Source organism: Adiantum capillus-veneris, chromosome 2 (assembly GCF_014529385.1).
Source record: "Adiantum capillus-veneris isolate H3 chromosome 2, ASM1452938v2, whole genome shotgun sequence".
Taxonomy (NCBI): domain Eukaryota; kingdom Viridiplantae; phylum Streptophyta; class Polypodiopsida; order Polypodiales; family Pteridaceae; genus Adiantum; species Adiantum capillus-veneris.
Window position 1 is genome coordinate 71,844,228 of NC_140932.1, and position 18,740 is coordinate 71,862,967.

The following is an 18,740-nucleotide window of genomic DNA, read 5'->3' on the forward strand; positions in this document are numbered from 1 at the left end:
AGGCTCGATGGGCTGCCGAAGTACTGAACCACAATAAAAAGAAGGGGCCAGGTCCAAGCCAAACCGGCGAGGGAAGGGCTAAAAACTGAAAACACTAGGGGTGATCTACGGTGATGCACAGTGCTAGGACTGATCTAATGATGCAGGGCAAAAGCGTTAGGGCTGAATTGTGTTGCTGAAAACGCCAGGCCTATTTGACCAAAAACGCCAAGGGGCTACTCCAAAAAATGCTAGCTAATCTAGAGGAAAACACTAGGGTTGATCTGCTCCTCCACCTGGTGCTACGAATCTTACGAAGATCGATGGATGCTAGGGTCTCCTTTATAGGGCTGAATTTTAACAACGTTGGAGCATGGACGCTATCTGTAATTTGTGGAATAGCTAGGTCGGGGTCTCAATTATAGGCAAGTTTTCCAGTTACAAACCCCTTAAGGCATAGGTAGGGCAAAATTGGAAGACAAAGCTATTAAATAAATCATTAAAATGACTTATTAAATAAACTTCACTTCCGCTAAGTTCCGAGTGAAACTGACGCACATCTATGTACCCGAGAATCCAATCGATGTGGAGAATAGCTTGTTGGATTCTTCTAACCTAAAACTACAAGCACAGGATGCCAGATACCCATCGGAGTGTAACAACATCTATCGAAACGCTTGTACAAACCATTTGTGGAAGAGGGTTCCAAACTAGAAAACTGGCTCTAGAAGTCGATGAAGCATGTCCATGTGGCACATAGAGTCGTGCACATGACATTCCCTCCTATTTAAGGTGAGGTATAGGTACCAAACTCCATGCACTCCATAAGATGGTCTTGGATGAAGTTCCGTCTGGATGATTTCCTCCATGGAGATTGAGAGAGCCTTCCCTAGGTGATGTGGAAATGTTTAAAACTCAAGGATAATGATGATGCATCTACTCATAAACAATAGACTCTCTTGAATCAACGATGCCATTGTTGGTTATCGGCAAACAATAACCTTTTGCCTCAGTTCAGGTGGTGTGAACCAAACTGAAAACCAGATGGATGCACGTAGAGCGCATGGTTGGATATGCAAATGTCGATATTCACGAATTAATAAGATTCACAGAGAGACACCCAAGTCTACTCAACCACCAGTTGGTGATCTACCTGTCAATAAGCCACCTACTTTCAAAGAAGAACCACCCAGTAAACTTCATGTAGAATCTACCAAAAAACCGGCTAGTGATCTTCCAATTAACAAAGCTACTCAACAGCACCTACTTACCAAGAATGAACAAAACAAAGACAATACCGATGTTTCTTTTGACAATGCGGTTGGAGAGCCTTATGCAGAAAACATAACATGAATGTCTAGAAGAGCATCATCACTAAACAGATGATTGGCCTCAGCATTAAAAAAAGTTTAGTTTGGATATTCGGGTTCTAGGAGAGCTATCCGCAATGTTAATTATATGACTCACACCATATCAAAGAATGCTTTCTTTTTCTTGTCGTCCTAATGCCTGAACATCCAAACTGAACTTTTTTGTCATCATTATTGTGCTCACTTCAACTAATTGAAACATTCCACTAAGAAAGTGTTACCATATACATGTGGTAGTGATGTGTGTGAACACACTAGGACCGTCGGGGCATTTTTTACCTCTTTAGGAGGTTTTTTCCCCCGTGCATTGTATATATGCCCATCACTCTAGGGCTATCTATCTTTCCATTGCACACTAAGTAACATACTCTCAATTGTGTGCCTTGAGCTTCCTTCGTCTTCTCCAAGCTGTGTGTGTTTCTCTGCAACCCTAATTCCAAAAATTGGTATCAGAGCAGGTCACGTCCTCCCGGGCTTAGTCGCCAGCTGCTCCAGCACACGCCTGCTCACTTTCTCCGATTTCAGTGAGCTTTGGCGAGCGTTCTCAAGTCGACAAATATTTTGGGTAAGCTCAAAGAGCTTGGTCTGCTCAGAATTTTGATTTGGGCTCATGCCTTCGTTTCCACTACAGGCAGTACTGCACAGGCTATTTCGTCATTTTGTGCAGAATTTCTGTCAGTGCCGTTTTCTGCATAACAGGTGCCTTATAGTCTTCTACAGTTTGTGCTATATAGCACAGGTTGTTCCCGCTCCGTTTCTCCTATTTTCGGGCAGTTTTCACATCAGGTGCAGCATTTACCATGGCTGACAACAACAACACAGATGTGTTCAAGATGTTTGCTGTTGAGGACAGGTTGGATGGGGACAACTACCCTATGTGGGCTTATATGATGCAACATGTTCTTGTGTCAAAGGGTGTCTGGAACATTGTGCAGGGCATTGATGTACGTCCTGGTTCTGAGGATGTAGGCGATGTTGAGGATGTTGCAGGTCTTGCTGCAAGGATTGCAGCTATTAGAGTTGTTTTGCCTACGGCAGAACAAGCTCATTGGGATGTTAAGGATGCGCAGGCTCATGCATTGATTGCGTTGTCTGTGAAGCGCACCATTGTTCCTCATCCGTTCAGCAAAATCTGCAAAACAGGCTTGGGATATTTTAGCAGGTCTTTATGCAAGCCGCAATGAGGCTAAAATTGCTTTGCTGCGTAAAGAGCTGGAGTCAAAGATTATGCATGAGGAAGATGATATGGACACTTTCCTTGCTAGTGTCAAGGATATCAATGAGCAGCTTATTTCTGCAGGTGAAGTCATTTCAGACAGTTCCCTTGTGCAGACTGTTCTTGATGCCTTACCAAATTCCTACCAGACTTTTGCTAGTCCTTGGAGACTGATGACCCAAGGAAATCCTGAAGTTGTCAAGTTTGATGCATTATGCACATTGCTATTGCAAGAGTCACTTTCCAGAAAAAACAGGACTAGGCAGCGTGCAGTTGAACAGGCTTTTATTGCTTCTCAAAGAAAGGGTGGTAACAATAATGTAGCCACTTCTTATGGTTCTGCTGCGAGTGGCAAAAATTTTGTTCCTAATGCTTCTGCTGGCAGTACTTCGTCTGGCAATTCTGGTGACAAGGGCAAAAAGAAGATGCGTTGTCATAATTGTAAAGCTAATGATCACTTGATCAAGTCGTGTCCTAAGTTGAAGGCCAAAGAGCCTAAGAAGAAAGAGAGTGGTTCCACTGCAAATGCTGGTTCCACTACAAATGCAGCCATTGTTGAGTCTTCTGTGAAAGGAGACTATGTTGCTGATGTTGATGCAGAATGGGCTTTTAGCGCAGAGTGCACTTACAATCCTGCTGTCCATGATGCATGCTTGTCAGTTGCTGCAGATTCACATGTGTGGTATTTCGACAGTGGTGCTACAAAGCACATTACCTCGCATCGTGAATTGTTTACCTCTCTTGAGTCTGTCCCTCATGGGAATTCAGTCACTTGTGCCAAGAACGCCTCTTATCCAGTTCAGGGAGTTGGAAGATTGTGCTCACTGCTGCTAATGGCAGTTCCTTCACACTTGTTGATGCACTTTATGTACCTGGGATCAAGAAGAATCTCTTGTCTGTATCCGCACTTACTAGACTTGGACTTGTAGTCAAATTTGTGGATGACAGATGTACAGTTCATGATCTCAGTTTTGGTGATAAAATTGTTGTATCTGGCCTTTTGTGCCGTGGGCTGTATAAGCTCACTTTGTATGACAAGTGTGGACAAAACTTTGCAAATGCTGTTGCAGATTCAAGGTCTATTTCAGATGCAAAACTTTGGCATGCACGTTTTGGTCATCTGAATTTTGCCAGTTTGCTACGTTTGCAGAAATCTGATATGGTTGCTTCTTTGCTGCCTCTTGAAGCACCTGTCAAACATGTTTATGAAGGCTATATTTTGGGTAAGATGCAGCATTCTAAGTTTCCAAAGGATGGTTCAGTTCGGGCCACATGCAGGTTGCAACTTGTGCATAGTGATGTTTGTGGGCCCATGCAAACTCCGTCCTTGGGCAATTACCTGTACTTCGTGACTTTCATTGATGATTACTCCAGGCATGCATGGGTATTTCCGCTTAAAGCGAAGTCCGAAGTTTTTATGTGCTTCAAACAATTTCTGGCTATGGCTGAAAATGTCTCGAAATGTACTATGGGCACCCTCCGTTCCGATTGAGGGGGGGAGTATATGTCTCATGAATTTAATGCATTTCTAGCTAGTCGTGGGATAAAACACCAATGTACAGTGCCTTATACACCTCAGCAAAATGGTGTTGCTGAGAGGAAAAACAGGTCACTGACGGAAATGGCACGATGTATGGTCAAAAGTCAAGCTTTGCCGCATTCTTTTTGGCTTGAGGCCACCATGTGTGCCACTTATGTACTTAACAAGTGTCCTACGAAAGCTTTGCAGTCTATTACTCCATATGAAGCATGGCATGATAGAAAACCTTCTATTGAGCACATGCATGTTTTTGGCTGTTTGGCATATGCTTTGGTGCCACAAGTGCAGCGCAGAAAATTGGATGATAAGGCTGTCAAATGTATTTTTGTTGGTTATAGTTCTGAAAGCAAAGGTTACAGGTTGTATCATCCGCAAACAAAACGTATTCTGGTTTCTCGGGATGTAGTGTTTGTGGAAGATTCTGTTCAGCCCTTGTTGTCATGTACTAGAGACTGTAATGTAAGCTCACATGACATTTATGACACTTTGTTGCCTCTTTTCAGTGGTGGAAATACGAATGTAAGTTCCAATGAGGCAAATGTACAGCCTATGGGGGTTTCTGAAAATGTTCTAGATCAGCCTATTACTGATGTAGATGTACATGATGTACTTGATGAGGAAAGGGCTGAAAATGAGCAAGCTAGAGGTATGCCAAAATGGCTGGTGCACACTTTGCGTGACAGTAAATTGGATGCACCTTTGTCTAGTCGTACTCGTTCAGGCTCTCGCCATGCATCTTATGCATCAGATTGTTATGCTTTGGCTATGTTTAGCTTACATGATGTTGAGGAGCCTCTGACTTTTGATGAAGCACAAAATTCAGAAAATTGGATGGCTGCCATGCAATCAGAATATGATGCACTTATAGAAAATGACACATGGACTTTATGTGATTTGCCTCCTAGCAAAAAGGCCATTGGTACGAAGTGGGTTTACAAGTTGAAACGCAAGCCGGATTGTGAGATCGATCGCCATAAGGCTCGACTTGTTGCAAAGGGTTACGCACAACAAAAAGGCATAGATTATGAAGAGACTTTTGCTGCCACTTGTCGTATGACTACTGTGCGTTTTCTATGTGCATTGGCAGTTCATTTTAGTTGGGATGTACATCAATCAGAAATTGTTACTGCTTTCTTGAATGGTGACATATTTGAGGAAGTTTATGTAACGCAGCCTCGCGGTTTTGTCATAAAAGGACAAGAGGACAAAGTGTGCAAATGTAACAAGGCTTTGTATGGGTTGAAGCAGTCTCCTCGTGCTTGGTATGAGAAAGCTGACACTCATTTGGTCAAACAAGGCTTTCGTAATAGTCCAACAAAAAGCACATTGTATGTAAAGTTTGAGGGTGATGTACTTCTCATTGTGGTTCTTTATGTTGATGATTTGCTGATCACTGGACCAAATGAGAGACATATTGCTGAATTTAAGGCTGATTTGAATGCTACTTTCAAGATGAAAGATTTGGGGCTGTTGCATCATTATTTGGGTATACAGTTTAAGTAGTGTGATGGTGGTATTGCCTTGTGTCAGAAAAGTTACATAGAGACATTGCTATGTAAGTTTGGACTTGAGGATTGTAAACCTATTGCCACTCCCATGGAAATAGGTTTGAAGTTGAGTCTACATGATGCTGGTGATCCTGCTGATGTCACTTTTTACCAAACTACTATTGACTGCCTCATTTATGTATGCAACACGAGGCCGGATATTCAGTTTGCAGTCTCACAGGTCAGCAAATTTATGCATAGCCCAGGGTCTAAGCATTGGCAGGCTAACAAGAGGATTTTCCGCTACCTTAGTGGCACTTTACATCTTGGCTTGTTTTATCCCAAGGGGGGATCATTGCTGCCAGACTTACATGCTTTTTCGGACTCAGATTGGGCTGGTTGTTTTGACACGCGAGTGTCCATGAGTGGTTTTTGTTTCATGCTTGGCAGTTCATGTATATCATGGTTGAGCAAGAAGCAACCTACTGTGGCCACTTCGAGTTGTGAGGTTGAGTACAGGGCAGTCTTCACAGCTACGGTTGAGTGTGTATGGCTCAGACGCCTTATGGCTGATTTGGGTGTTGGACAGGACACTGCCAACACTATCTACACTGACAGTCAGAGCGCATTGGCAGTTGCGAGGAACCCAGTTTTTCATGCTCACACAAAGCACATTGAGGTGCATTACCACTATGTCAGGGAGAGGCTCTCAGCAGGAGAGATAGCTTGGCTTATGTGCCAACACAGGACAACCTTGCAGATCTTTTCACAAAGGCATTGTCTCGTGAGAAGCTTGAAGCTTTCCGCAAAGCTTTGGGCTTACTCCCCTTTGTGGACTGATCCTGTCCTCAGGGCATGGCACTTCCCTTTACTCATGTGCCAGCTCTCGTTCACCGCATCACTCCAGGGGGGATTTGTTACCATATACATGTGGTAGTGATGTGTGTGAACACACTAGGACCGTCGGGGCATTTTTTCCCTCTTTAGGAGGTTTTTTCCCCCGTGCATTGTATATACGCCCATCACTCTAGGGCTATCTATCTTTCCATTGCACACTAAGTAACATACTCTCAATTGTGTGCCTTGAGCTTCCTTCGTCTTCTCCAAGCTGTGTGTGTTTCTCTGCAACCCTAATTCCAACAGAAAGGCAACTCCTGTCAAAAAAGTTCCACCAAAAAGAGCATCTAGGAGAAATCTGTTTTCTTGCATGGGAAATTTATGTGGACGGTCAACCATAATTTTGTACCTAACCTTCAACTACCTTTTTTCATAATATTCAATGGACACAAGACAAATTACTCAGGGAAATATTACAGTAGAACGTGATATATTGTATATTGATGCTCATGAATTATTGATATACCCTTCAAGGGATACTATACGTGCAAAAAAAGCCTTGAATATGAATCAAAAGCTTGGAACCTGCTCAATCGTGATCTTTAGGATTTGGAAGCAAGATGCATTTCGACTCAACTTTACTTGTGAGTCGCAGTATTTATTTTATGAGCATTTTGGAAAAATCATTGCCAATAATCCCTTGGGTTTGAATATAAGATTTTATCATAATTATAAACCAAGATGCGTATGCGACAATGCTCGAATATCAGAAGCAATGGTTGACCAAGATTCTATTTTTTTCATGGACCGTCTCACAAAAAGACAAGCTCACGTCAATAAGATGTACCGCCTTCCACTCTTTAATACTACCAATACTGAAGAATGGTATGAGAAGCATGATAGGCTAACGGATGCACAGTTAAGCGTACGAAAATTAAGTGATTTTGTACGCAAATTTCAGAATATGAAGCCCATAGCTAGCTGCAAAAATTGGGTAGCTTCTCCTTATCCTATATTTCTTCCTTGCTAAAAGTTACCTTTCACGGTCCTCTCAAATATGTATCTATATATATTTTTTTTATTATTATTATTTTATTATTATTTTTTATTATTATTTTTATTTTATTTTATTTTGTTTGTAGTGCTTTGCTTTTTATTGAGTAATAGTGGTATAGTCAACTTTACTTGTGCGTCGCAGTATTTATTTCATGAGCATCATTGCCAATAATCCCTTGGGTTTGAATATAAGATTTGATCATTATTATAAACCAAGATGCGTATGCGACAATGCTAGAATATCAGAAGCAATGGTTGACCAAGATTCTATTTTTTTCATGGACCGTCTCACAAAAAGACAAGCTCACATCAATAAGATGTATCGCCTTCCACTCTTTAATACTACCAATACTGAAGAATGGTATGAGAAGCATGATAGGCTAACGGATGCATAGTTAAGCGTACAAAAATTAAGTGATTTTGTACGCAGATTTCAGAATATGAAGCCCATAGCTAGCTGCAAAAATTGGGGAGCTTCTCCTTATCCTATATTTCTTCCTTGCTAAATGTTTCCTTTCACAATCATCTCAAATATATATATATATATATATATATATATATATATATATATATATATATATATATATATATATATATATATATATATATATATATATATATATATATATATATATATATGTATGTATGTATACATATATATATATACATACATATATATATACATATATATATATATATATATATCTGAAAGGTTTGAAGTGACTTTTAAATTTTTTTGTTTGCAGTGCTTTGCTTTTTATTGAGTAATAGTGGTATAGTTTGTGTAATGCTATATACTTCCAAATTGTATGCATAGAGAGAGAGAGAGAGAGAGAGAGAGAGAGAGAGAGAGAGAGAGAGAAGAAGAAGAAGAGAAGTTCTTAACGTCATAGGAACAATCCCAAAAGACCTTAAAGACCTATCTGAGGCTCTAGACTAATCCGCAATAATAGAACATTTTATAATAGAGGCACACCATCTTGTTTTGATCCAGCCGACACGAGCCTCTTGCTTCACTTGTACTTCAACACTTATAGATTTATTTGTATAGCCGCTTGTCCTTATAAGCCGCAAGATGTCCATATGATGCATCACATGGCAAATGGACAAGAGGACCAACACTTTTATTTTGTATATAAATGTAGCACAACATAGTTGTATTCTAAAACGATAAAAAGAAAATTTATTTGATAGAAAAAAAGATGTTTAGCAAAGTGCACCAATAAAAAAACAAAGCTAGATTATAATAATCCAAGAATTTGTTTTGAACTGTAAGCTAGGAAAGCATGGTGATAGATACATTATCAATGAATTAATCAGTATTACTTCAAATTACTATAAGATAACGAGGTAAATAATACTATGAACCTAATATAGTTAATATATATTTAATGTATTTTATTTAATCTGAGTAATATACGTTTAATAGTATGTATTCTAAATATTACATAAACTATAAAAATAATAAATTTTTCTACAAACAATTACAATTTTCAAAGTAACTTTCTACAATTTGTCTATAGACGTCTTTATTGCATTGTATTTTGTCCAGTGACTTATGTCTATACTACCAATTTCTCCTACATATATATCACATATATAGATTCAACCCATTGCTAACTACAAAAATTGGGAAGCTTTTCCTTACATTGTGTTTCTTCCTTCCTGACGGTTTCCTTTCATAACCATCTTGAATATGTATCTAAACAGTTTGAAGTAAAACTTCCAAATTCTCTTATTTATAGTACTTTACTTTTTATTGAGTAATAGTGGTATAGTTTGCATAATGTTAAATGTCTTCAAAATGTGAGCACAATAGAGAGAGAGAGAGAGAGAGAGAGAGAGGGGGGGGGGGGGGGGGGGGGGGGGGGGGGCATAAGAAGAAGAAAACAAATTCGTAACGTCATAGAAACAATCCAAGAGATCCGAGGTTTAAACTCTAGATTAATCCGTAGCAATAGAACATTATATAGTGGGGTCAAATCAATGCAGGTTCTTTCTTCACTTGTACTTCAATACTCATGGATTTGTTTCTATATCCTCTTAATCTTATAAGCCACAAGATGGACAAGAAACCAACACTTTTATTTTGTATATAAATGTAGCACAACATAGTTGTCTTCTAAACCGGTAAATACAGAATTCACGTGATAGAGAAGAAAATATATAATAGAATACATCAGTAAAAAGATAAAACTAAGTCATAATAATCCAAGAATTCGTTTTGAGCTACAATCTAGAAAAACATAGTCTACTGGCATTTTGATTGCCTTGTATTGTGTCCAATGACTTATGTCTATGCTATCAATTCCTCCCACATATATATCACATATATAGATTCATTATATTGTATTTATGTACATCAAGATGTATATATTTTCCTAGCTTATGAGCTTTATACTTGACCAATATAAATTTACGATAAATTATTAATAATAACCAAATTGTTACATTTTAGAATATATATCTTTTTTTGCAAAAATATCCGTAAAGGCTTAATTTCTTAAATGTTAGTCGTATTTAATTTTCCTACATACTTGGTTCTACTATATATAGCAATTAAATAACTATTCAAAAAAGAAATAATTATTTATATTTTTATGCATGGATTGATACACAATTAACATCCAACTAAAATATTATGCTAACAATACATATAATTGCAATAAGTATAAACGCAGCTCTTATTTTAAACGTATACAAAAAACTCCAAATTATGTTTTGGAACTACTCTTTCAACATATGAGTGGTATAATATGTGCTTTATAGAATTATATGCAAGACATAAGTTATTTGAATATATTGGTTATACTTAACTATTATGTATATTTACAAGAAAAAAAGAAAAAACTTTATTACACAGATACTATGTTCAATACCGTACTTAAGAAAATAATATGGTCCTCTTACACTCTTTATAATCAGCAAAACAGAATGTACTGTGCTATAAAAATATATATGTACGTATATTATTTTTTGATTTAGTTTTTTGCATAGTAAGAATTAATACTTACCTCATTGTTTAATTGCAAATACTTTTACATTGATAATTAGCACTTATGTTGTCTTCTTCCTTTGCTTGACTCGCAAATTTTTCAAAAAAAAGTAGTACTTATTTTTTTCTCTTCTTCTTTCGCTTCGCTCACAGATTTCGTAAAAAAATAGTTCACCATGGACTTAGTCAGTGCCGAGCAAGTATGAATTAACATTAAAAAAAAGTTTTATCTTTTTATACAATAAATTTTGCATTTAATTATTAAATCATTTAAAACAAAGCTCAAATAATAAACATTGTAATTATTTATTTATATATATATATGTGTGTGTGTGTGTGTGTGTGTGTGTGTGTGTGTGTGTGTGTGTGTGTGTGTGTGTGTGTGTGTATACATACATACATATATATGTATGTATATGTATATATATATATTATACTAAGTTAAAAAATAGTATATTACTTAAAGAAAATGCTTAGACTAATTAATAACGTAAAAATAGTATAGAGTATAAATTCATGTAGTGTATACAAATAATTTATTTTGATAAATAAATAGTACCAATTTGAATTTTCCTTTCCCTTTGGACTCATCTGCTCAACCTCCTTCGCAAATAGAACGTTGTTGTTAACACAGTTATAATCAAGGTCAACGATTTCTCTAAATAAATGAGGTCTGGTAAAGTCTTTGAAGGGCTCATTCTTAATAGATATTGAACATACGACCAAGCTTCTTCCACGAATATGACCTTGTTCTTGCAAGTAGATCTTGTCGATGAAGAAGGATTCACAACAGTTACACTGTAAATTAATAAATCTCAGATAAGAAAATTTGAGTCCATTATTCAGAAGCGAACATGGATTAGGATAGAACCTTTTTTTATCCAACTAAAAAAACTTCCATACAACAAAGGCGATGCTCCAGTAATTATCGTCTCTGACAACAATACAGTATTACAGAAACTCCCAGCTAAGAACATAGAAATTATGTTCTTCTTGAATGCAAAAATTGTTGAATTGACTCATATTTCAAAGCATGTTGAGAAGGAAGATACAGGCTCTGCAGTAGTAATCTAAGATGGAGGATCGGAAGTTAATGGCAAGGATAAAACCATCTGCCATATACAATTGGCAGACGCTTACATTCTCTCATGATGCCCAATTATTGAATATGGTATTTTTGTCAATCAATTCGCTATAATGCTTTTTGGCAATGTCTTTTTGTTCATATCATTTGAGAAATAATTATTGGCAAGGTATAGTAATTGATTGTTTAGTTTGTATTTTGAACTCTTTTGATGGAAACTTTATGTAACTAGTATGATGGTCCGATGTTACGATTTGACTATGTCAGAGGCTGTGCACGTCTAATTTCCCACAGTATTGGAGGTACACGTATCTTACGCCACATATTCTACGAAGTACAGCTTTCATACACCAACAGATACCGTGCTTGTAATATACTCAGCCTATAGTTGTCCTCCAATACCTCCTTAGTATTCACAAATATTGGTTCATATCTTTTAATACTTTCTCTCTTGCGCCACACTTTTCAATAAGTTACTAATGTAAATCACATATTTTGTTGAAGAATACCCATCAAATCTTTGTTTTATACCATGCATGAGCTAGCACATTGTGATGATATCTCAAAAGCAATATATGCATCATGCTATAATCGAAGCTCAAAGAATTACATTACTTCTCAAACTTGACAAAATGCAACGATAATATTGGTATGCAATGACAAGCATTTCATGATATCAACAACACTTGTCCAGTGCTGCATGCTATCTCAACATAGGCATTTTACTAACCCCTATTGCAACCATGTATATTCGAGATCAATCAGACCAAAATGTTGCAGTCATTTTGTCTATCAATTCCTGCACTCAAAAGAAGTCAAGAACAAATCAGTATCATTATCAAGAATTCCATTTCATAAAGTCATCCAACAGAATATTGTCAGCTCTCAGTATCCCTAAAGCTCAAAGAGACATCAGTGACTTTAGTATCAAAATCAAGGCATCTGTTGACAAAGGAGCGGAGTAACTCCCCTCTTGTGCATCCCACTGCACCAGATCTTCGGCCAAGCTGAATTTCCAGGTTCCGTTTAGAGTAGACTATGCTAAACCAAAGCATCGAGGTAAAGTTTCACAATCCGAGGAGTATATGCTAGGTCCTCCTACTCCATCCACTTCGCATCAAATGCAGGAAAGTTCTTGAACTTAACCAAGAACTGCCTTCGGACTTTACCTTTCTTTGTATCCCTATGTGCCAAAATTTGTTCAGGAACAAGGGTCTCCTCGTTTTCTTCCACTTTGGGTTGCTCATCAGGCTCCCCATCATCAGGCACATCACCTTTAAAAGGTTTCAAGAGACTCAAATGGAATGCATTGTGAATCCTCCAAGTATCTGGCAGTTCTAATCGAAAGGAGACATCGTCTATCTTTTCAGTGATCTGGAAAGGTCCGAGTATCACATACTAAGCTAAGGAAAAAGCCTCTCCTTTCCCTTTTTCTTTCGTAGGCGTGCCTTCTCAAAACGTAAGAGCACCCAATCATCCTCCTTCAGTTTCAAGTCGCGACAATGGCGATCCACTGCCTTTTTCTGTCATTCTTGAGACTTCTGCAAAGTCCCGCGAACCTTGGCAAAATCCGTATCCAAATCTCGCGAATATTCATCCGCTTCAAATATCTAATCTTTCGTGCATAGGAAGGATGGAACCGCAGCACTTTCAACAATCTCAAATGGCGTCTTTCCCGTCGAAGAGTGTATCTTGTTATTTTAGGCAAATTCCACCAAAGTTAAGTTCTTTTTCCATTGAGTCTTCTGATCCGAGATACAAGACTTCAATAAATCTAAAACCACTGAATTGGCAATCTCAGATTGCCCGTCAGTCTGCAAGTGGAACGATGAAACGAGAACTGCAACCGCGTACCAATGTTCTCCCAAATTGCCTTCCAAAACAAACTCATAAATCTGGGGTCTTTGTCGGAGACAATCGTCTCAAACATGCCATGTAATCGGAAAATCATCGTGATCATTCTGTGTTCTCGGGAAATCAAAAATGAAATCCATTGCAATACTTTCCCAGGGGCGGGTGGGTATGGGTAAAGGCTGTAACAATCTCTGTGCCTTATGCCTGTCAAACTTGACCTTCTGGCATACTAAGCAATTGCGCACAAACTCTTCCACATCCTTTTTGAGTCTCGACCAAAAGAAGTATCTCTTTGTCCCCTTCATGGCGGTAGCAATGCCGCGATAACCCGTAAAAGGTGGACAGTGGCATTCAGTCATAACCTTTTCCCTCAACGGCTATGTAACGCACAACATAGTCTTTTTCATCAAGTAGTCTTCTCGAAGGGAGTATCCAGCTATTGTCTCCCCATCCCGTATCCGTGTGAAAATATCTGCAAAATCTGTATCTGTGGCATACTGATCGACCATATCCTCAAATCTCCTATGATGTATCGCGGAAATAGCCAGAACCAACGGCTTCCGAGACAAATCATCTGCCACCACATTCGTCTGTCCCTGCACATGGACAATCTGGAAGTGAAACTGTGACAAGATGTTCGCCCACCGCATCTGCTTTTTCGAAAGCTACTTCTGTGACAAGAAGTAGCGCAAAATCTGATGGTCTGTAAAGACAATAAAATCCGCTCCGAGTAGGTAATGCCACCACTAAGTAAGAGTATAGATAACCGCCAAAAGCTCTTTTTTATAAATCTGTGTTGTCATCTCCGGCCCAGAGAACAATCGGCTCTCGTAAGCAATGACATGGCCTTCTTGCATCAAGACCGCACCCAGACTACGACCACAAGCATCACAATATACTTCAAATGACTTCTGCAAGTCCGGCAAAGTCAAATCTGGTCTTGTAGTCAAATTCTTGTTCAATGTCTGAAAGGCAATCACCTCTGTGGATCCCCACGAGAAAGGGACTCCTTTCTGTATCAAGATATGCAAAGGGGAAGCAACCTCTGCAAACTTTCGTATGAACCGCCTGTAGTACGAACACGTTCTTCAAATCGGGCCAATCACGTATAGTCTCTATCTTGGCCGAATCCACTTGCACTCCTGCTGCTGAGACAAAGTGTCCCAAAAAGTCTCTGAAGCAAATGATCTCTGTGTTCTGCCTCATTCTTGGAGAAACAATGATATCATCAAAGAAAGTGCCAACAAATAGCCTGTACTTTCAAAAAATCCCGTTCATCATCCGGTTAAATGTCGCAGGAGCATTGGTTAAGCCAAAAGGCATCACCAAAAACTCAAATAATCCAAAAAGTAGTCAGGAAGGCTGTCTTGTAGACGTCTCCCGTCGTGATTCAGATCTAATGATATCCACTCTTCATATCAATCCTGCTAAAGCACGAGGATCCCTGTAACATGTCGATTATATCATCGATCCTAGGAATTGAAAATCTGTTCTTGATGGTGATTTTGTTGAGAGCTTTATAATCGATGCACATTCTCCAAGATCCGTCTTTCTTCAAATCCAACAACAGTGGAGAGAAATACGGTGAAGTACTATGCTGGACAAGACCCTTTTCCAAGAGGTCTTTCACTGGGATCATAATCTTTTCATTCTGTACTCGGCTCACACGGTAAGATGGCCGGTTCGGTGGCGTGCTTCCAGGTATCAAGTCAATGGTCTGATCTTCAGGCCCTCTAAAAAGCAATCGGCATGAGTGTGGAGAAAAATCTTGGCGTTCTTTTGATCAGGTCAAAACATATTCAACCTTTACACTTATCTCCCAAAAGAATGAGTAAAGAAACTGAAGTTCACCAAGTACAATTCTCTAAGCCCTTCATTTATCAAAGTCGCTTTCTCAACCCGGTAGTCAACCACAGCGTAGTTCTTGTGGTACCAAGGGATCCTGAGTAGAACGTCACTCGCGTGCCTTGAACACCCTTGTCATTGCAAACAAGTTTTCCAATGCTCAATGTAATGGCAACATCCCATCCGGGTGCCAGTCGAACTACCTCCGCCTGTGATGTCAATCTGTCGGGCGTACTTCCAAATCGAGCTGCCAATTCCAAGTGAAAAGAAGTTGTCCTTGGCTCCTTCAAAAGAGCTTCCTGATCCTTCACTTTGTCCCAAAAGCAGCAAAGTTTGTACTTTCATTCATTAGATTCGGTGCAGGTCTCACACCATGTGGTACCAGTTCTGCATTTCTATTTGCCTTTTCTGCCACGTTCCTCAGCTGCTCTCGAAGTCTCAGGCATGTCGTCGTCTTTATCATTCTGTTCTTTCTGTGACTTTTTAGGGCACTTCGCGGAGATATGTCCATGTTCCCCGCATCCAAAGCACTTCCCCTCTCTGATGAAGCGAGCTCTCTCCTCAGGAGTAAGCTTGGGTCGTGCATCCTTTTTCTCTGGGTTGCTCTTTTTCTTTCTACTTTTATTCCCAGAAGTCTGTTCAGCTCGTTGTGTCATGGCCTCACCTGTGGGGTAGGTCAGACTGCTAGAGTGAATGGCAAAACCCCGCTTCGCATGACTCATCATCTCTTGAATAGAAGCTGACTTCTGCTCCAAGCAGTGATCTCGGATCTCTGCAGGTAGACCCCAGGTAAACCGCTCAATCTGTTCTTTGAACGCTTGAATGAAGAGGCGGGTAGAAAAGAGCTCCAGAACCTTTCACAGTAAGCATTGATCGTATCGTTCTTGGTCATCCGAAGATGATTCCAAGCAGCTCCTATATCTCGTTCATATTCTTGCGTCAACCATGAAGAAATAAAAAGCTTCTTAAATTTTAGTCATTTAATTGGCGCAGTCTTGTTTAAAAGAAGCGTGGACCACCAAGTACGAGCATTCCCCTTAAAGTAAGAGGCAACTCTCTGAATCTTGGAGTGCTCTTAATAGCGTCCTCCCGCGAAAGCGATAAACTGTTGTATAAAAGACAAAGCCTTCGAAGCATTTGAGTATCCTGAAAAAGTATAAAACTTGATCGAGTGGACACCTTCCTTAAACTCTCGGACTTTCTTGCTTTTATCTTCGAGAAAGTCACACTGGTTAGCTTTGTAAAAAATCTTCTTGTTCGCATAAAAGTTTCCGCAATCGGAATCAGAGCTGTCTGTATAGACGAGTCCTCAGTAGAATTGTTAGTCTCTGTGCAGATTTAGTCTTCTTTGCCTTTTTCTTGCCCTTTCCGAAGCTTTGTTTCTTGCTTCGCTTTTTACCTTTTCTGTCTTCTTCGCTCGAATCTGAAGAGCTAGAAGAACTGTCAGAAGAAGAAGAAGAAGAAGAAGAAGAAGAAGAACTGGGTACTCCTTCAAATCGAACACGCTTCTTCTGTTTCTTTGCCTTGTCAAAAGTCGACTGATGACCCAAATATCCCGGGAAGTCAGTGCTTTTCTTTTGCTTTTTGCTGTGCTTTTTGGCTTTCTTTTGCGCGTCAAAAAGCTAAGCAATCTGTGCATCAACCACCTCTTGTAATTCCTTCTCTGAATAAAGTTTTTGGTCAGAATGTTTGAAGGTTTCTTGAGAGCGAGTTTCAGGGGTGGTGTAGTGGTTTTCTGCCAGTGCGCATGTACTTCTTGAAAAGAAGTCTCGCTCATATATTTGCCAATTTCGGATCCTTCACAAAATTGAGCATCATCTTTGTTGCATCGCCGATCAATTGACGATGCTTCATCTCTCTTTGCTTCGCCTGAGTAGGCCGAGGCGGGCCATACTCTCTGCCGGAATCTTCAATGGGATCCCTGCCCACATCTCCAAATGCAGAGGGAGTTGATTGATCCTTGCGCGAAGCCATAGGTGCCGCGGAAAAAAAATTGGGGATCGGATTTCCCGTAGAAGAGAAATCGGTCGTGCTCTGATACCACTGTAACAGACTTGGACACTCCAAGTCAAGAATCAATCGCAACAGCACCAAATAACCACTTCAAAACAATTCACAGATCGCAATAGATTTACACTGGCCCAGACAGTTCCGTGCCGAGAGATATTGGCCCCAAAGACTGGTGCCCCTTTCAATATTTCTTTATGTATTAATCAATGTCAAAGTACAAGAGCGGTTAGGGTTTCACTCTCAGACTCTGCATCCAGATGCTCTGCAGAGTGAGCCCTAAACTGTGTATATAAATACAAGGGATGCCCAAAAGCAGAGCCCCAAAAGCTTGAAAGCAAAAGCAGATTCTCTCTCTCTCTCTCTCTCTCTCTCTCTCTCTCTCTCTCTCTCTCTCTCTCAATGAGAGCAACAAAAAGAAATTGTCTTTCTCTCTCAAAAAGGCTGAGATTTGCGTTGCTCAAAAAAAACCCCAAAGAAAAAAAAAATCACCTACGCGATTTTCGGAAATTAGGGTTTCTGGCAAAAATTAGGGTTTGCATGAATTTTAGGGTTTTTGGCAGAAATTAGGGTTTTTGCTATCGGTGGCCATGTCATCAATTTGTGACACACATGCATACATACTTGAAGTCATGTGATGCTTGTTGCACTCTTCTTGACATTTTTGGAAAATGCCACATGCATACATATGTGCACATGTGCGATGCTTGCTTGCCTACCTTGATGGTGGTGCACCATCCATCTAGGGAAATACATTATCATTTACAAGCACAGCCCTTAGCATTAGGGCCAATACAACTAGTTCAACTAAAGGGGATGCCAACATATGATAAAACTATTTTAAATGGAGCAATCATTCATAAAGGGGGAGAGCACATCAAGAGCAATTAGCCATCCTTACTTGTCTCTCCCTTTTGTATAGGCATTGATTGCAAAGACAAAAAAACAATTATGTAACATCTCTCTAGCTCTCCACAATTACCTTGTGACCTTGTGCAACCTGTAGAACCACTCTAGGTTTTCAATCATTTTCAAACTTGTTTTCATGAATATCACACATGATTGCAAAGGTTTTGAAAGAAAATGTTAAGAAATGTGAAAGTTGGATTACGTCTATCATCAATGCTAACAATCTAAAAGTCTCGAAAACTTTATATCCCTTATGCACTTCGGCAATTTTACAAGAGAATCAAGGACTTTGACATGATATTTACAAATAATGTATCCATTGCATGAAGTGGTTACTACTTGCACTTAAACAAGTCCTAAAGGATCATTAGATGGCTAATGTATATAAGATCTAACTAATGTATATAACAATTAGATGTATGGTTGATGATTTTACTGTATTGAATTTAATTGATACAACACCCACCTGCCATCGAAACTGCAATGGAGTCCCTATCTTAGAAGACCTCTTCTTGTTTGATATAAGTTAATGGCATAATAATTTTTGTATGTCCCTGGTGG